A 20619-nucleotide genomic window follows, 5' to 3' on the forward strand; every position below is an offset into this window, starting at 1 on the left:
TGAAAAAAAAAAAAAAAAAAAGTTTGTTCCTACTGTGGAAAAACTGCATCCATTACCCTTGCCTGAAACATCTAAGATTTTCCTGATTTTTTTTTAATTCCATTTGTTCGATTGGTGCTTTATAATGCTTGCTCATAAATGTAGAAAGAACAATAGCCACATATGTAGGTGAAATTTTAAAAGGATAATTGGGAATAAGTAGACCATAACAGAAAAAGATCCCCTGGCTTCTTTAATTCCAGCAACGTTAAGGTAGTGCCAAGATGATGCTTTGTAGCAGAATAGGTGGGGGGGGAAGAAGACAATTAGAATCATTACCCTACGTGGCCAAGGCATTTTGAGAGAAGACCAAATATCTGACAGAACTGCTTGGAGAACTCAGTTCCAATAAAGCCCACTGCTAATTATTGCCTGAAAAGTATTCTTTCAGAATGAGAAAAAAGCTGGTAGAAAGCAATGAGAACTTGGAAACAGAAAAAGTCATTATAAATAAAATATAACTTCAGCATTCGATGTACTAATTGTAGACAGGCATTATTAATTTCTGCAGATAAACAACATAGTTCTAAACAAAGGAAGAAATAAAATGTGGGTCAAAGACCAGTCTCTTGATCAAAAATCTTAGCAATTTCATATTAAACATAAGTTGATTATAAAGAACATATTTATTTAGCATCAGTAATTATGTAAAATGAGCCATTCCCTCTGGAGATTATCCATAGCCTTCTAGACAAAACAAGCCCCAGAAGTTTTTAATCCTGACCATGTTGAAGGCTGACCATTAAACAAAGGACCAGGTCAGTGAGGAAATTCATAAGCCAAAAAAATACATAAACCACTACTAGTGAATAAGGATTCAGTCCTCCAAAGTGCTAAGCATGTTGGCTCCAATCCAGAAATGTACTTAACTACATGCTGAATTTTAAGCACATACATAGTCTCATTCCCACTGAGATTATTCACGGGCTTTAAAGCTCAGCATGTGCTTATATAGTGTGTTGAACTGGGACCAGAGCACTTGGTATCTTGTGGACTTAAACTCTGAGTTTTATCAGCTGGACCTGAAACAACTCAAGCAAATGAATTTCCTACCTGTCTTAGTCAATAACTCCGAACCTTCTTTCCCAAGGTTCGAACCATTCAGAGATTACGAGCTCCAACTACCCTTCTTCCACAACCACAGGTATGAGAATGAGGGCTCACCATCCCTTCCAGTGTTCCACTGCAGCATTTTCTTTTGGTTTGGGGGACAGGGGATGTCAACAACAACAATAAAACATCCAAATGGTTTTACCTTAGGCCTAAAAAAAGGACCAAAACTCATGAACCAAAGCCCATCAGCTTGTCCGGCTGAGAAAAAACATAATACTGAACACATGCTGCTGAATTTAATGGCAAGAATCATCACTGCCTCAATTATTGGGAATAAATGACAACTATTCAATTCATCATTGGCATTTATTTTAATACAAAAATTGTAATAAGCGGCAAAGTGCTTGTCACATATCTGATGTTATTCATATGTCTCCAGCACCAGAGAACTGGCAGCCCGTGGCTGTCAGTGCCTTCTGGCATACAAGAGTCTCTTTCCCAGTGATTGCCTTTGCCACAGCTCTGGAATTCACTATGAGGGGACTGAGGCCCAAGAGTGACCTATGAAAACTGGCTTTGACACATAGCATGCTTTCAAACAAGCAAAACAGCAGAAGAGCAAAATGCAAATTAATTTCTCACATCAAACAAGTAATGACTAATGTTAAAACAGCATTTTATCTATGTGCAAACAGGGTTGTTTTTGTTCTGCCTTTTGTTTTTTAATTTCAGAACCATATTCATTTAAAAAAAAAAAAGATACACCAAACATTTTAAACACAAGTAAAGGCATTTTATTAGAATACAAATTTTCAACCAGCTTAGTAAGATATTGACACATTAGTCAAGTGAGAATTTGCACAGAGAAACTTAAAGGAAATAGAATCACTTGCACCTTCAGGTCTGAAACAAGATTTGAAACAAGCTGTGGAAGAGTATTTAATGTAGTGGCCGCTGTACCTCATTTAGACATCTATATTACATTGTGGTGTAGAAACGAATAAAGTCATCAGACAGTCAACTGATATGATCTAGCAGTTCTACCTAGACTGAAGATTACTACAGGGAACCCTGGTATATGGCATTTACCAAGAAAAAAAGCTGCCATGCATCACAGCATATTTTTACTTATTTTTTCAAGAATTTTTTTCAATTTTCAAGATTTTTTTACATATTTTTTCAAGAATTCCAATCGAGCCACAATGACAGGTGATCCCACTAAACATGGATACTCTTAGGAGAGACATGGATGATCTATGGGTCCTTCCCTGGAAGTTTTAGTAGCTCAGTGCCCTTCATGATGAAGCTTCATAGTTCTTGTATTTATAGACCGGTTTCCTATTTGTTACCTCTCCAACATGGCTAGCTGGCCAGTCTGCATCTATTATTTAAACATGGTGCCGTGGGTCCAGCTGAGCCTACATGCACAGCTGGGAGACTGCAGGCCATGGACTAGATCTAAACAAATTGTCTGTCACAGGAAGTGCAAAAAATTCCCCTCACTGAAAATGGTATTATAGATGAAGGGACTGCACAATCTTCCAGAAAGCTAAGAAAATAGAAAAGCAATTTTCCCTTCAAATTAAAAATATATTCCCAGTTCTGGAGCTTACACATCCCAGTTATCAACAACTGTTCAGTCATTACTCACACTCTAAGCTCAACTAATACCCCATTTGATTGTGAGTGTCAGAAACAATGCTGTTCGTATATTCTCAGTTTCTTGGAAAGTGGAAGAGCATAGGTGAAGAAGAAAATGAAGTCATTAAAGATCCCTTGAAAGGCTGTATCCACTAATGCTCATCTGCTCCTAAATATCCTAGTTTTCCTATCTCTTTGCTTCTTACCTCATCCCCTTTCTTCCATTTTCCCCCTCTTCTTTCCTCTCATTCAAATATTTTCCCTCCCTTCCTATCCACAGAAACTGCCTACTTTGGGTTCCAAAGCACCTATTTCATTTCTGTTTTGCTTTTAGCTACTCTCAAACCTTCCTCGCAAACACGATCAAAAAGCTACCACTCTTCCACTCACAACTATTCTAAAAACAAAAAATACAATTTAATTTCAAATTCAACATTCAGACCACAACTCGGTATATAAGTGTACCAGATTACTAATTTATACTGATCATTTAGAATTTGTAAAGCCTTTCAAAAATATTTGCTATCAATCAGTTATTAGAAGGATCAGTAAAACACAAAAGTGCTCATTATCCACAGGCTTTTCATACATACAATATAATATTTATGTGTACATCCAAGACTGACTAAAACATACAAGAATGACCAAACTGATCCACTCGAACCTTCCCCAGAAGTCTACCTTTTCTCAGATAGCAAGGACATGTAACGCGTGTTTCAAAGTATTTGTTGTGAACAACTTTATGAGCTACAGAAAATGAATATGGGCTTAGTCTTTAGTAAGAACTAAGGAGGACTTCTTTGATAAATGCATGCTATCTTCTTTGAAAGACAGCATTACACCAGATATACAGAAGTTGTAATAATATAAATGTATTAATCTATCACCAAATACTGATTCTAGAAATTCTCTATGCACGCTCAACCGCAATAAGACCATTACAGTTACTATTCAGTTCAACACATTCACTCATCCCTCCCATCTTTGTCCTTTCATATCCCTTCCCCTCCTCTTCCTCTCCCTTTGCTTCTTCATCCCTTCTTTTTCTCCCATACACTCTCAAGAAGGCTCAGTTCAGCACAGTGTGACATCAGCAGAGACCAGCAACAACTGCTGTTCCAGCCACAACAGTGAGTGGATTTAAAAAATAAAAATAAAAAAAAAAATCAAGGGACAGCTTTAAAGTTAGGGAGAGCTTTTTAAACTGAATATGTAACAACTCTACTGAGGATTTGGACTTTAGCTACACTCAATAGGGGTGCTTCATTACCTACTTGTGGGAATGCCACTTGTCTGTGATGAGGTCACAACCTCCTGGTGATAACTTCCATATCTGCTGTTTAGCTCGGTCAGTTGAAAACAAACTAGCAGATGCCATGCTGATTTGCATCTAGTTGCTATTGATACTAAAGAGACAATATAAGAAAGACAGGAAGTATCATGTGGGAGCCATGCTTAAACAGTCTGATGGGAAACCAGTATTCACCTTTATCTAATCATCCCATACTGAAAAAATTAATTGGAAAGTCTTCCACAAAAGGAACACAGTAATCAAACACAATTTGGGGTTGGATTTTTCTCTTAATGTTTGTTATCCTAGTCATTTCTGTGTCACTTTCACAAAATAAAGTACATCAGAAGTAGAATCAGAAACAGTTTATGCCTTAACATTTGCACCTGAATTCAGTCTGTCCAAGGCAGGACTCCATAAATTAGAAATTCAGGAATTAAACCTAATCTGCAGGAATTACTCTTCAATTTTCTTTTTTACTTTTCAATTTTTCTTTCATCTACCTTCTCCCTCCTTTTTTTTTCCTCTTTCCCTGGGGAAAAAAAAAAAAAAAAACACTCTGTATAGTGCTCGAAAGAATCAGAGCCTTTCATTTTTAGGGCATCATCTTGACCTAGGGTCTGTAATTTGATCCCATTCCCATCAGCCTGTCCTGTTTTAATATCAACTGTTAGTGGACACACCCACTCACCCCATACAATACATGGCATTATTTCCACTAAAATCACTAATTAGAGTTTTTGTTACATTCTGAAAATAAACATTACAGATTGAATCATTATTGTTTAGAGGCAATGATGAAGATTAAAATAATATGGAGAGTTTTCACTGAGTAAGGAAAAAAAAAAGAAAAAAAGAGGAATCGTGAGAAAAGGCTTTGTACACAAGCAAGGAAAGAAAAGACTTCTCCAGGCTCTCTCCAAAGGCTGAGGAAAGATCTCCAAAGCTGGAAAGACAGGCCCATGTAACTGCTTGAATACTCGCTCAGTAGACACTGTGCCTGGAAGTTGAGGGCGAGCACTGTGGGTGAGCATAGAGACGCCCCTGGGATGGCTTGGCCATGCCTGTAGGAGTTTGCATACAGAGGCAGCAAGGGATGAAAAGCCAGACAGACTGTTGCACCTAACAGGGGCTGCTTGAAACTTGCCATCCCCCAGGAGCATTTTGTATAAGGTGAAGACGTCCAAGGGCATTAAAAAGCACAAGCTAATCTACCCCCAAACTGTGTAAGCCATTCTTGAAGAATACAGGGAGTCTGTGATTTATTTACCTGCAGCAACAATATATAACTTGGAATTAGAAGGGCATCTGCTCTCCAAGTCCAAGGTACCCAGATACCAGAATAGCCAGCATTAGCTCAGACTTCTGCCTCGAGGCATCAAAGGGATTCCCCACTCAATACTCGTGATCTAGGCAGATCCTCCAACATGGGACCGTTCCTTTCCTCTCAGGAGGGTATGCTGACAGTTTTGTAACTTGGGGTACTCTAAGAGCAATCAAAATACATAAAAAAACACCACTAAGAAAAGCACAAAAAAAAAATCTGTTGTCCTACTGTTCAGCAGAAAGGAGAAAGTTTTACCTTACTCCTTTTTCTAGAACATTAGGTGGCAATACATTTCTTTCCTGAAAAGAAACTTTTCACATTTCTTTTCACAGTTTTCCATCTCATTACACATCTCTAAACCTACTCCTCGCAGCCTAGGTAGCCCTCATTCCATCCCAACACCAGTTAACTGCCTTACAGCCCATGAAATCACGATGAAAAGCTGATCATATCTAACTTGTTTTGAAATAAATGAAGAGAGTCCACTGTTACTTTCAGAAAGAAATATCAAAAGTACCATAATTTTGATATAGCATAAACAGGCAGTATAAATGGAACTAAAGCCTATGGAATCAGAAAAGCATGACAGAGCTTTCCTAGAATTCATCGCTGACATTTTGGGCAAGCTATGAGAATAGATACAGATACCATAACAAAAATACTACTAAAAATATGTTGAAACATGCCTAAACATGGCTACTTGTGTACATTAAAAAACGTCATGTGCACACCTACCATGTACTTGCAGTAAAGGTTGAGTAAAGTACATTCTTAATGTGGTGACCTACGTGAGTCCCTCAGCAGTAGAAAAAAAAATAAAAGGAAGATAGTGTGCCCTCATCAAATCAGCTGTGATGGAAAGAAAAAAAGAAAATGCATTGCCACAGCCTCCACAGTTACGGGAAGTCAACAGTCAGAATGCCCACGCACTGCACATACTATAGCAGAAGTCCTGCTTGGAAAAGTAGATATGGAGAGACAGATGATCTAGTACATGGTTTACATGAGATGAATTCCTGTTAATGTCAGCTGAAAGCTGTAAGCAACATCACGTAGGTGAACCTGACTCCACCCTAACTGAAACCGAAACAAGTTACTTTCTACACTGAATTCAATGCAATGTCTTCAGATGCAACCCCTGCCTCCCAGCACAGTCACAGAATGATCTTTCGATTGAATTCAGGAGGAACTTGATCATGTCCTAAGGTGTGCACTCATGGCTGGAGTAAAACGGAACCCTTCAACTTAAGTAAATGGAGTTACACTGGCTTATGCCTGCTGAGAATGTCCCTGTGTGTCTAAAATATTCCTCTTAAATAACTCAAGATTCAAACACTGTGTGTATTAAATCCTTCAAAATGTTCACTCTAGTAACAATAAGCCAGTCAGGCACATGAAACCCTTCTTATCCAGAAAGCTCCCAAAACATGATTACCTAGTTCCACCTACTACTTCAGTAGCTGGATTTGGTACTTCTGAGGCAAAATGCAGCAATGTCCTTAGCACGCTACTCTACTGCATTTAGGAGAGGAAAAGAGGATTAACTGAGATGGTTAAAACTATAAGAAGAATGTAGATGGGCAAATACATCCTATCTTAGCTGGAATTAGGCCATGACATTGAGGTTAACCCCCCTACTTGTGCAAAAATACCATGGGTTTTTACTAACCACAAATGGTCAGGATCTCAGTTTAACAAGCCCTTCCACAACAACAATACAGATGTAAAAAGCAGGCACAACATCATCTGAAAGTGTAGTATTATAGCTCAAAGTACTCACACATTCATACACCAAATGTAATCTAAAACTAGGCAAAATGAAGTGAGATTGCAAGATTACCTTAATGCAATACTTTCACAGTACAAACATCTGTTTAAATATGAAGACTTCCCAAAAGCTTCACCTCAATAGTTCTGGAGCATTAACAGATAGATGCTCTGTAGAACAAGTATCTATGAGTAATGAGGAAATTTGCAGCACTTACTGCCTCCTCCGCACTGGGACACTGACCAATACAGTTTATGAAGTAAACAATTCAACAGCAGCCCTTTCGGAACAGCTCTTCACCAGGACGATCTACTCTGGAATTAAAGTCACATTTACTCCAAAACAGAGTATCCAGATAGGGAGCACCCTGCAATATTTTGGCTGATTCCCCCCCACACTCCATCAGCAGGTCTTTGGAGGAATGTATTAATTGTCTTTATGTTGTGTAACAGTTAGTTGGAATTAGTAAATACATACCGTATCACTAAAAAGATTATGTTCCAGCACATGCATTTAATTTGCCATAAAGTATGGTATGTAGGAAATCATGCTATCTTCAATAAATCTGAAAGATATCATCATTTTTGTTTCCAATAAAAGATATTTCAAGCAAGTAGTAAAATTTCAGTGGTATATGGAAGGGGTCTTAGAGAAGCGCGCACGCACAAAAAAAAAAAAAAGACGACTATAAACAAGCCATCATTCTGGTAAGAAGAAATACAAACAACCAGAATAAAAATAGTTGATGCACAAAAGCCATAATGAGGGGGTTGCTCAAAAAATAACTTCTACTTTGAATGGTTTGGATGAAATACAAATTATCCACAGAAAAGTGTGGACTGGCATAAATGTTTGTACAAAATTATAAGTATATTTCTAGAAGTATGCAAGAGACAACCGCCTGCATGCTGCACAAGGTCCCAACAACGCTCTGCGTAAGTGCTAGTGCACAGAGTCCAAACCACTGCATTTTAATTACTATGCAGCCTCAGATATATTGCCTTTGATATGGAAATGTTCTTGTTCTCTCATCTTCACATACGGTCTCATGCACAGAAATCTTTATCTGATTCATAAAAAATAAACTAGAATCCAATCTCAACACCTGACCTCAGTGCTTAGAAGTTTTTTACTAAGCATGGTGTCACTATAAAAAGAATGGATAATATTGGTGTAAAGTTAGATATTTCGAGCAATGATATGAAGGATTTACAGTTAGGAATCAAATCAATACTGCACGCACCTCTGAGGTTTTAGAGTTTCCTGTTGCCTCATGTCAGTCTACCAAAGACGGGAGAAACAATTGACTACACCTTTCTGTCTCACTCAAGAAAAAAGACGACAATATTTAAATGACATCCCGTCTTACCACCTATAGAAAAGATGCAACTTGGGCATTCACTGTATGAAATAGGCCCTAAAATCTAATAAATCCCTAACATGCAACTTTCCAGCCTTTTTATTTTGTTTTAATTTGGACATAACATTTTTCTGTATATTTTAAAGGCATGCAACGAGGTTCACATGGAAAGAAGCAAAATGTTTCCCAAGCTTTACTTTATCAAACAGGTAAAATAAACATATAAAGAATATTTAAAATACAAAAGCAGTACTTCTCCATATTTCATATTAATATGCTGTCTGCAAGAAGGTTGAAAATTTTTGCTTTGACAAATTCTACCAGTCGCTCAGAAAACATTAAATATTCAGACCTATTTAGATAATTCTCCTAGCTCTACAGAATTACATTCTCTTTTTATAAAGAATATGATCTGTGTAACCTCTGTATAGAAGATAATGACCCATCTGTAAATCATTTTGTTGCAAGTTATCTGTTTTTTATCACTTCTAGTACCTGTCTGTGCCTGATATGATACCCTTAAACACATTAACTTGATGGAATGTTTCACCCGACTTCAAAAAAAAAAAAATCAATTGATTGATATTTATTCTCCACTACAAATGAATGACTCCGATTAACCTAGTTTACCAATGCATCTAATTTTATATTACTCTTACCAATTCACAAAGCTCAAGAAATATTTGATTAAAATAATTTCCAAGCAATGATTTTCAAACTCATGCTACTGTTTTCTTTCTTCTTAATTTAAGGAGACAAAACAGTAAACATAAAACTGATATGAGGATTTTAAAATATACAAGAGGAGGAAAGAAATGTCTATGTACCGATTCTTGTTTCTTTAAGAGAAAATCCATTTTTCAGGTTCCTGTTGTACTAATTGAAAGAGAATTATTTAAAACTTCACTGAATACTTGAATATATGATGGGTATGTGCAGCAGTTTCACCAGTGCCAAAGAACTCCAGACTTTCTGAAAGACAGTAAACTAAAAATTGGCAGGAAATCTCTTACAATGATGTCACAAATATTTGTTGTTGCCACAGAATAATGTTTTAAAAGAACACCTATTTCTGTGCTGAATAGGCTTTGGGAACGTGTAATTATCCAGTTTTATCACTGTAGAAATCGGCCACTTTCCAGTAAATCCGTCTATCAGATCTCTCCCTTCTGCACAGGACTACATCAAAATAAATATACACGTATTTCACATAGACATCACACCAGCCTAGTACACAGACTTACTAGTGATAAGATTTTACCGTATTTTGTTGTTTTTAAAATATGGTATCACAGCTTGTAATGATACATCAACAAATACTGCTACAGAATTGTGCGTCTAAAAATTTTTGAATAGCTTATATAAAATAAAAGGAAATTCAGTTTCTATGTTTTGGTAAGAAGTCCCCTAAAGTTCCCATCCTTGCTGTTCTACCTAAGGGAAAAAAATAAAAAAAAAAAAATTTAAAAAGGCATATATAAAAAATACACAGAAAGACAGTGAAAACAGACAAATAGAAATCAGCTTACTATGGTAAAAACTTGAAACATGCACCTTTGTGTTTTGCTGCTACTTGGCGAATAAGCTATACGTGAACTACAGAACACATTATACAGCGGTACTTCTCTCGCAGGTTCATCCTGTAGAAATGTTTCAAAGCCCTGTCTCCTTGATTTACTATATTAACTGAAATGTTTTAAAAATATGTCGCTGTATCACTTCAGTTGACATAGCTTATATATACACAAACACCCCTATTTACATAACTTTTAAAACGTTAGTCATTACACACAACCTCTGCCAAACAAGCCCACTGATCTTTCAAGTCACACTATGGAAAGAAATATTCATCACCCCATTGTATGGGGTATGAAGAAAAGAGCATCACTGCTTCTCTTTCTTTAGTAATTTTTGTTTCATTAAATAAATAAATAAATAGACTGAAGCCTTTTAAGTATGATCCATACACTTTTAAGGGGGAAATCAAACCAAGTGTAAAAGATTAATGGATACGCTTCCTGAAGTGATATCTCCCAAGGTGATTACAGTGTTTAGCAGATATAAGGTCGTGACTTAAGAAACTTTCTAATGCCCACTGAGAACAAAATATTTGTTTTTGCTATCATCATGCAAAGCTCTGGCCTCTATTACCACGAGATATTTCAAGGCCTTTAAGAACAGCAGACATACACGGACACTTTCGACTAAAAATATGATCAAAGATGCAAAAACATGTCTGAAGGGATTTTTTCCCCACTGTGCAAAAGAAGTTCAGCTGGAAGTGACCACTAGCAATTGTTGGCCACGTATTAAAAACCACTGGCTAGGGAACAAGCACTGGCAGTGCCCACTTGGGAACAAAATCAACGTGCATGCGAGGCAACTAACTTTGGACATCAGTTATTATTTTCTACAGGTCAGGCACTGATGACCTAACGAAGGAAACAGACAGGCTCCACTTTGTTCCTCTTCCCGCTTTCATCAGCGTGTAAACGTTAAGAAGGAAAAAATGAAGCGAAGCGTTACATAAGTTCAGCGGAGAACCAGTAAGGAGGAGGGGGAGGCAGCCGTCCATCTCGCTCCCCTCACGCTACGTGCAGTAGACATGCCACTAGTTTGCACCCTACGATACAGCAAGGAACGAAGCGAGCTTCGAGGCAGCCCAGCTAAGTCTCGCAGCAGTACCGAAGCGGAGCGGAACTGTAAGGAGGAGACAGAAAATAATGCGTTTAGCAGAGGATGCGAGGTTGCGGAGCAAAGGGCCTCTCGCGCTCCCATCGCGGAATGAATTAAAGTTCTGGGGGAGGAGGCCGGAGCGATCGGAGGGAGCGAAGCGAGAGGCATGACAGGAGCGAAGGGGCCAGGCGCAGCACAGCCGGGGGCAGCGCGGGGAGCCGCCAGCAGCCGCAGTCCGGCGGCCCTGGGAGGCGCGGGGTGCCGCGGGCCCCCTCTCCCCCCGCCCCGCGGGGCTCCGGGAGCCCCTGAGGCCGCCGCCACGGCCCCCCCCGGGAGGGCGCCGCCGGGGGCCGGGGCGCTGCGGCGGGGCAGCCGGGCCCCTCCCGCCGGCCGGGGCAGGGGCAGGGCCGAGTGCCCCCGGGGCCCGGCGGCGGCGGCCGGGGCTCCCCTTCCCCTTCCCCTTCCCTTCCCCTCCCCCCCGGCGGAGCGCGCCTGGGAGCGGGCTGCAGGCGAGGCTGCCCGGCTGCGCTTGGCGCGGCGGGACCGGGCGCTGTGTGCGCCTGCTTCGGTTTCCGTATATTCTTTGGCTTTTAATAGCTAGCCGAGGAAAAAAGAAAGCATTATTGTTTTCCTTCTTTCCTTCTCTCATTGCCTATTCTAAATTTGACTCCGAAGTTGAAGCGGTTGAATTGGCTAATTCTGAATACAGTCTATTGAGAGACCAGACACAGCAGTATATCCCTGTATAGCAATAGATACAATGTGCTGAATTGGCAGTCTAATTATAAATGTGGCATTTGGACCTCCTTTCAGACCCAGTGCCACCTTACCTTATGAGGGAACTTCAACTACAGCAACTGTTCAAAACAAAATGCCATTACAGGATCAGCTTCACCCAACACTGGAACTAGCCAGGGGATTGTTTTACAAACAGCCTTTCTCACTTAACACAAGAATGTATTATAAGGAAAAGTTATGGATAGTGCAGAGTCTGAAGAAAACGCGTATGTGGTTTGTGCCAGGTGTCGAGCTACTTCAAACTGCAGCATACTCCAAATGACCTCATGATTTTCCTTTAAATGTACTAACTATAAATAGATTATTTCTTAGTTTTACTAGAATGAGCAGCTAGGTACGCTCGCTGTTTATATTCCGAGTAGAGAGTGCATATAACACTGCGAGAACAGAAACACGCGAAATATCCTGGCTCAAAGCAAAATCTTGCAATGAGATTTTGCCAAAGAGCTCACGGTGTGCTGAAAAAGTTTTTCAAGTGTCTTTTCCAGGGAAATATTTGTATATAATGGCAGACTGCACGCACATATCTCACATTCATTCTTATTATTTACTTTATGGTATAATGGCTTAATTAAATGAGTGGGCACAAGCACGTCAATAAAACAAGTCAAGTCAAGTAGAAGTCTCAAAACAGGTTTCAAAATTACTCCATTACACGAATACAGAAAGGGAAATTCGTTAATTTTTGGACTTGGAATCTTATCTGAGGACTGGATGAAACTCTTCTGCCCTCACGATCAGCAGCAGTGCTGAAGATGGAAACACCGAAAGTGTTAAAATGAGGGAAAAAGAAAACAGCAGGAACAAAGTGCCGCTCATGTGCCGCAGGCTATTTAAATTAGCTTAATAAACATATACCTTATCTCCAAACAGCAGGCGAAGATATATTACTTTATCACAGAAAGTTTCGCCGTCTGTGTTTTTGGGAAACACCCCTAGGACAGAAGTAATCTGTCGTCCCCAGGCTCCCAAAACGCTGGCTTTCCCCGCAACCTCCCGACCCTCAGACACAACGCTAATTGTCTCCTCACGTTGCCACTTTCCCTCCTTCCCGTCATTAAAAAAAAAGAAAAAAAAAAAAAGAAAGAAGAAGAAGAAAAAAAAACGCGCTGCGAAACGGCCTGCCGAGAGCAAAGCCAGCAATCAAATCGATACGATCAGTGCCTCCGAGTGACCTCAAGGCCCTGCTCTGCGGCTGCACACAGCCCCTGCTGCAAAGCGGGTTAACTGCGCGCTGCTGGGGAGCACCGGGAGGCAGCGGAGCGGGAGCTGGGGGCAGAGGGGCAGCCGGTGCTGAGCGGCCGCCGGGAGGTACCTGCTCCCTGCTCGCATCGCGCCTCTGCCTTCCCCGGCCGGCTGCCGCCGCCGGTCCCCGCGTGCATGCATTACACGAGCGGTGCCCGCTCCTCCCGCGCCAGGGCGAGCCGCGGAGGCACACTCATTAGCTCCCACTGATGAGTCCTTTCAGGATCGTGAATGGAACAATTGTCAAAAACTGCGGGAAAAAACAACAAGCCCTGAGACTATTATATACAGACACAGCTTGTGTGCGCGCATGTGACATTTGCAGGCAACCCAGATCTGTTCGTAAACTCTTGAGCGTTATTCGAGATAAAACATTACATCGCTTATACGGTTAAAGAGGCTGCTTATCCCCGATCAAAAAACAAACAGCTTCGGAGGCAGGGAAAGCCAGGAAACGAGCAAGCTCTCCGCCAGACACACCTTGCCTTCCTCGGATCCTACAGCACTGTCTACAAACAGCTGCGCTGTGCTCTTGCAACTGTCACTGCTTCATTTTAAAAGAAGAAGAAGAGTAATAATAAGAAGTGAAATACTTCCTGAAAACTTACTTCGCATTTAGTTTAGGCACTAGTCTTTTTTTCAGCTCGCAAAGGAAGCCGTTTTGTCCAGGTTAGGTATTGTCTACTTATGGATCAGCCTCTGGCTAAGGGTTTATTTTAATTTATGGCTTATGCATTCTTTTAAGGTCGATTTGCATGACCTCCGGCAAAGAGCTACGGCAGCAAGAAATCCCAAGCCGAACCTTGCCACAAAACGGCACACATCGCCCCTTCTCCTGGTGTAAACAGAGCTCGCAGATGATGGACTGCTCCCCCCCCCCCTCGTGTATCACGAATTCGGGTGCGATATCAATTTTAAAGTTTTCCGTATAACTTTATCCAAGCCCCCTGCTTGGAGAGATAAGGCGCCGCCGCAGAAGTGCAGCTCCCCGGGACAGTGCCCCGCTGTGGCCGAACCCGGCATCGCCGCCGGCGGGTCCTGTAGCTTTGTAGGGTTCCCCGCTCCGCGCACAGCACTCATTTGTGGCCAACTTCAAAGCAGTCACCCACCTCGAACTTAACGGAGAATTTAAAAGCACCACTAAGCTCCTTTCGCCTTGCTCCAGCCCGCGTCTTTCGGGGTGAGCCGTGAAGAGAAGCCCACGCCAACACTTGGGAGCAGTGACAGCAGCGCTCTGCTCTCAAAGATTTATTTCGGATTTTATTTTTCCTCTCTCTCTCTTTCTCCCTCTCGTGTTAGTTCCTTACGTACAATATCTTCCCAGCACCATGTGTTCGCCTGCCGTGGGTGATCTTAAAATACAGCGCTGATCTGTCACTACATTTTAAAATAAACTCTACTCGGGGAGGATGAGAAAGTGTTGTGATTTCGAGGCACTGAGGTCCCTTAATGTCTCTGAAACCTCGGGATTCAAACAGCCCCGGAAACTCGCCCGGGGACGAGACTATAACTACTTTTTCCTAAGGGGGAAAGAGAAAAGATAAAGGGAAAAAAAAAAAAAACTCGTGGTACAAAAGTAAATAATCGTGCAGGGGGAGGCGGGGGGAAGGGGTGAATTCAGCAACGTTAAAAGCTAAACAACACATCTACCTCCGGACGCTGCTCCTTTACTCAATTGCAACTAACAACCCATTAAAGACAGCGCAGGGGGAACCGGATTCTCTCCTGCAAAGCGACATAAATCCAGCGAAAACCCATTAAACCACCACCGCCGCCACCAAGCAACGCAGCACTACACACCACAGCAAACAACAGGTATACAACACAATAGGGCTTTTTTTTCCTGGTTACCTCCTCGGGATCCAGTGTGGCACAAAGCACTGGGAGAGCCTCCTTTTTTTTTTGCAACGCGCTTCGGTAATTTTCATTTAAAAAAAAAAAAAAAAAGAGCAGGAGGTGAAAGGGGGGAGGGAAGGGGGAATAAATGGGTAGTAATTCGGTAAAATAAAAGAAAAGAAAAGAACTAGAGTCTGCTGGTGTTTCTCCGGGCCATGGATGTGCAGGATCCCGATCGTTAGAAGTTTGCGGATGGGTTGCCTGGAGATTTGGTTACAATCAGGTTCATTATTATTTTTTTTTTCCTCCTGAAACAAGTGAAGGCGATGGTTACTGCTGTCAATCTTGGCAATCAATGTGAGCGGCCATGTCGTAAGTATTCAAAGCATTTCCCGTCGTGCAACATCAGAAAGTGAGTGGCCAGGGCATTGATCTGAGGAAGGCAAAAGGAGGCAGGGCTCCCCCGCCCAGACAGCACAGGCAAGATGAGACAACACAGAGAGAGCGAGAGAGGGAGAGAGAGAGAGAGAGGGAAAGGCAGAGAGGGAGAGGGAGGCTCAGAGCGAGTGAGCGGGGAAAGCAACAACTGCAGAGAAAGTGAGCACAAAACAGAAAGTGAAATCACCCCAGGCTGCCAGCCGCATCCCCGAGAAGCTATCACCACTCACATTGCTATTAGACAAATGAAACCTAAAACCTCTCTCCTCTAATGACCACTGATTGCCCGGAGTGGTGAGGAAAGGTACCAGAAAGTTACCGGGCGGGGGGGCGAGGGCGGGGAGGGGGAGGGAGGCCGGGGGCCGGAAGAGGGGGAGGGCGGCCAGGGGGGGCCGGGAGAGCCGCTGCGGGGCCGGGGCTGCGCGGGGCGAGCGGCGCGGAACTCCCGGCGCGGCCCCCCCGGCGCCCCCCGCCCGGCGCGGCGCTGCCCGGGCAGGGAGGCGGGCACACGCCGCCGAGCCCCGGCCGGCTCCTGCTCCCGGAGGAGGAGAGGACGGACAGACAGAAAAAAAAACGAGAAGGGGGCGGGGGGGAGCCGGTCCGCAGGACACGGGATGGGCCGGCGGGGACGCAGGAGGAAGGCACTCGAGGAGCGCTGACTGACAGCTGATAAGTGGGGCTCTGAGGAGCCTGCTCGGGGGGAAAAGCAGATGAAACAAAGTGTAAATGCCACCCGGGGTGGGAGCCTGGCTCCGGGAGCACGCGGGACAGGAGGAGGGAGAAGGCGCCCGGAGCCGCCGGCCCGCTCCGCGGGGGCGGCCCGGGGCAGGGGAAGCCGGGCACGGGCACGGGCACCCGCGCAGGGCGGGCTGGAGCCTCAGCTGCTCTCCTCGCGGCGGGGAGAGCTTTTAGCAGCGGCAACGCGCACATCTCGCTCCCTCTCCCTTATCAAAAGGCAACAGACAGGGACTTGAATGCCAATTTAGGAACTCACGCTCCCTTGGAAGTGCTAATTGGGGGGGGGGGGGGGGGCGGAATCCGGGAGAAAGAAGGGGAAAACTCTGAGGAGAGAATCAACCAAAGGCACAGAGTAATGCAAAACCCAGCAAGTCTCTCCCCTGTATTTTTACATGCCAAAGGTAAACATAAAAGGTCCTTTCAAACTGGCAGGGGCCCGCAGATCAGGTGGGCAAACAGCGCTGCAAAACCAGCGTCTCCCTCTTTTGATATTATTCACACCTAGGCTAAACTGTTGTTAAGATGGGAGTGCGGAAAGCAACCTCAAGCCCACAAAATGAGAGAGAGAGAGAGAAGTTGTTGATTCATCTCTGTATTTTTGGCACTTTCTCCCCATTTTCCAGAAGGCGCCTGGAACAGTTAGTAACAGAGAAACTTTTTAATTTTAAAATAGCTTCCTAACTTATAGAGGCCAAAAAGACGAGCAGAAAGCCTCATTTCGCTTTCCTCCTCTCTCAAGTAGAAATTTGCAGAATAGGTTAGAACCAGAGGTATACTCAGCCTTCCCACAAATGAACCTTGCTTTCTAAGGACGTGCTGAAAATCGAGCAGCAATGTGATGGCACAGAACTGATCTGCTCTGGCTCCATTTCATTTTGTTAACAAGCTGTAAAACTCAAAGCACGACGAGAGTCGGGCACACTGTAGCCTCTACCTTGCTACCCGAGGTACCATCGTCCCTCTCTAGTCCAGTCCAGGGAAAATAAGTTTTAAGTCAGAACCTCGTGGAATAACGGACCTAGTTCATAAAGTATTTGTGGCAATTCCACTACGATAACAGGAGCAATCGAGTCTTATTCGGCAAGCAACAAACACCTTGCAACAGAACTTGAAATTTATCTAGTAAGGCTTTACCGTCAAATTAGCTGGCTGAGGGCATAGCAGCTAATTTCCATGCATTCTTTCAATTTTAATGAAAGATTAAAAAAAAAATTGTAGTTCGGAGACGGGGTAAATTGTTAGACTGCAGCTGCTGGGTGTGTATTCACCTGCATTCAGCTAATTCAAACTATTCATCTTGCTGCAGTTATCTAAGGTATGGATTTAACAACAGGAAGCAGCTTCCCTTCCAGATATTGCTACGTCCTTTTTAATCTTTAATTGTAAGAATTCCTGCAATAGGTCAGTAACACTTTCCTTGTAATACATTTAGACCTGCTGCAAGTAAAGGAAACAACCTGACTTTACGCATAACTAGTGGCTTTGGCTCACAAAAAATGAGTTCTGCAAGAAAGCAGATGTAAGCAGAACACAAGGACGACCCGTCCTATCCGAGTTCACTACCCCACCAATTTATTGCTGGAAGTGTTTTTCTTTCAAGAAAAACAGAAGAAAAAAACACCTACATCCTCAAATGCAGCATCCTCCTTCGAACAACTTATAAAGTACAAGGCGGTAATGGGACAAGAGATAATTAAGGCATCAGAAAAAAACAACCGTCCACCCAGGTCCAAATCAGAGGAGCATCCCTCTGCACTCCGGAAAATCCCGTGCAGGGAATGACACTCAGCTGGGGCAGGACAGCGCAGGGATGCATCCGCATTCCCAAGCGGAGCGCGAGTAATACTCTCTAGCTTGTTGCTTCCCCTGTGTGATCAATTAAGTTCCATATGCAGCGCACACTGCCAGAGCGCTTCAACTTCTCCGCGGTATAAAAAGGATGACTCCGTGGGCATTGTATGCAAATATGCGTGTATGTGCGCTGCACAGGAATAATTGCGTTTCCCTCTTTGTTTGCATAAGTGAACATCCGCCGTGCAGATACGTACACACGTGCAGAGAAACAAGAAAACGCTTTTACTTCTAGCGTTGCCATGCGTTTAGAGACTAGACTGCATTTTAAGTTACTTCTCTAGCTTTTTCTTCATGAAGGGTAAAACAGCCACAGCAGCCAGCGCGGGCAGATGTTGGGGGCTGCTGGGCTGCTGTGGGTCCCCGCAGCGGGAAGGAATCGGAGCCTCTCAGCTCACGTCGGGGCACTTACCTGTTCGCAGCTGTCAGCGCATTTTGCGCCATCTCTCTCATTAAATACACAAAAGTAAAGCGATGTTCAACAAGCAAAGCAACCTGCCTGTGCGTTAAGTTTTACATACCCCGTCTTTAAACAGATGAACAAACCTACAACTCCTGTAGAGTTGGTGGAACAGTCTCTGAAGTTTTGATTCAAAGAGCAAGAAATTCCGCCTTAAAAGTCATTCACACAATTCTAAACTCCCCTCTCTCCCCAGTTAATGCCGGACAATTAACAGGAACGTTTCAAAATCCCCTTTCCTGACACTCTCCGACAATGAAGACTTTTCACAGGCATGTTAAAGATGTTCAGAGAAACTTGCAAAATAATCAACAGCATCTGAGAGAAAGCTAAAGGAAAAGAGTTAAAGCCTGATCATCCGATTGGGAGAAAGTTTTGCTAGACAAGATAAAAGCATATCACTGCACGTTTTTTCACAAGCAGCCCCATCAGCTGATGCGAGTTCCCCTAGAACCAGAACCTCTGGCGATCTCCTCAAAATTTAGGGGATGTTTGCATTTTGTAACGCCCAAAGCTAAAGATCTAACTGAAAACAAAAACCTCTGAATTCCTTAGAGCGTCATCTGCCAATACAGTGTATTGTCCTGGCAGAAACAGGATCAAGGAGACTTTAATTTCATTTGAAACTGTGCATCATCTTGACAGTAAAGCAAAAAGCCGCAGCAACAACCTCCCCACTCCACCCCCCATTCCAAAAAATTAAAAAAAAAAAAAGAGAAAAATGGAAAAAACACATAAACTTTTACAAAGAAAATAAAAGCAAGTTTAATATGAAAACCCCTTCCTGTCTCGGAAAGTTCATTTTAAAGGTCCCCTCTGTAAATCTAAAGTGCAAACACCAGGCTAAGGTAGTGAGTGGCTGGAATTTGCATGCTGATAAGAGAAGGCTGTTGTACTTACAGTGACAGAGGGCAGGCTGCGGAAGAAAAGCTGTTTGTGTTAGCCTGAGAGTCACCCAGGGCTGCAATGAGAGGAGAAGAGAGGAGTGGGAGTGCCAAGCTGGATACACCTTCACCGCATCTCATCACATCTGCCAGCCTCTCTCTCCCTCTCTCTTTCATTTCCACATTCCCTTTGTTCCTGAAAAAAAAAAAAAATCTACACGTCACATCAGTCCCCAGATGCAGTCTACACCAAAGAAAAAAAAATGAATAATTCAATCAAACTGTGCATAGTCTCTAAGGCAATAAATCTATTGCACTTAAAGAAACGAAGGGTAATTACCGCTATAGAATTAGAATAAGGCCAGAGCGCGCAGGGATCCCAGGGTCTGTAAACTCCACGGTCAAATAAAGTTTCATTTATTTAATCCTTTGACAACCCCAATGTAAACTAAAGGGGAGGATCAGAACTTATTCCGGTTGGGTTTGAGAATGCTTGAAGTGAATGTTATAAAAGCACAGCGCCCGTGATCTGTAACAAACACAATGCAAGGAAGTAGAAGTGTTTCACCGCATCACCTCCAGGGTCCGTTCCCCCCTCCCTAATGAAGAGCAGACCACACTCCCACTTCCACCGGCTTCTGCTGCTCTCTGCAAGTGCAGCGGGAATCGCTGGCAGCCGGCAGCCGCCTTACCTGCTCCTAGATTGCCAATAAAGCCTGACAAAAACTCAGGCTAACCGGCAATTCTGTTCCACGCTCTGGCGGAGAGAAGCCACGGGGGATTTGCACCAGCGAGGATCGACTCGAAACGCTGCCCCCAACTTCGGGATTTGCGCTGGGCTGAGTTTGGGGACTGCCTGCCGGGGGGCGGGGGGAGCACGCTGGGGAGCGGATCCCAGCCGGGCAGGCGGCAGCGCTGCCGGAGCCCTGCCACAGAGCGGCCGGGCTGGGACGGCGGAGAGCCGCGCTCTTCCCTCTCCTACCTCTAACGCTGCGCTCCCGGCTCGGAGGTAAGATGACTCTACATTGGGTTTATTCTCGCCGGGTAACTCGGGTCCCAGGGGCATGCTTCGGGATTAATGAGGGCGGCGGCTCAGGGCTGCGTCTCCTCAGATCGTTACACTCAAATCAAGCTGGAGTTTAACGTCGGCATCTGCTGCTTTGCACTTTCAATCACATTCTTTGTAAACTTCTCCTGGGGGGCTAGGGGAGGAG

General features: G+C 43.4%; 1 protein-coding gene and 2 long non-coding RNA genes across 22 annotated transcripts in view; 2 read left to right on the forward strand and 1 right to left on the reverse strand.

Moving 5' to 3' along the window:
• The window catches only part of SOX6 (SRY-box transcription factor 6), a 482345-nt gene extending 461960 nt beyond the window's left edge, over positions 1 to 20385 (reverse strand). For 4 of the 20 annotated variants that reach the window (XM_083840231.1, XM_083840215.1, XM_083840214.1 and 1 more), the window contains exons 1-2: positions 20098 to 20385; positions 19422 to 19601 (exon numbers count right to left, since the gene is read on the reverse strand). The gene's annotated coding sequence lies outside the window, so the exon portion shown is untranslated. Of the gene's footprint in view, positions 1 to 11985; positions 12098 to 12811; positions 12943 to 13806; positions 13961 to 14307; positions 14446 to 15049; positions 15188 to 19421; positions 19602 to 20097 lie in introns of those variants that run through there. The other 16 variants (XM_083840212.1, XM_083840228.1, XM_083840239.1 and 13 more) reach the window with 11 other exon arrangements.
• LOC310901124 lies at positions 6 to 14074 on the forward strand. Its single transcript, XR_014585624.1, has 3 exons — positions 6 to 11181; positions 11969 to 13867; positions 13944 to 14074. It is a non-coding gene; the product is annotated as an uncharacterized lncRNA (long non-coding RNA).
• Positions 14877 to 19298, forward strand: LOC310901121. Its single transcript, XR_014585620.1, has 3 exons — positions 14877 to 15013; positions 15353 to 15776; positions 17643 to 19298. It is a non-coding gene; the product is annotated as an uncharacterized lncRNA (long non-coding RNA).
• Positions 20386 to 20619: the final 234 nt, after the last annotated feature.

This window comes from Anser anser (genome assembly GCF_964211835.1).
Source record: "Anser anser genome assembly, chromosome: 5".
NCBI lineage: Eukaryota > Metazoa > Chordata > Aves > Anseriformes > Anatidae > Anser > Anser anser.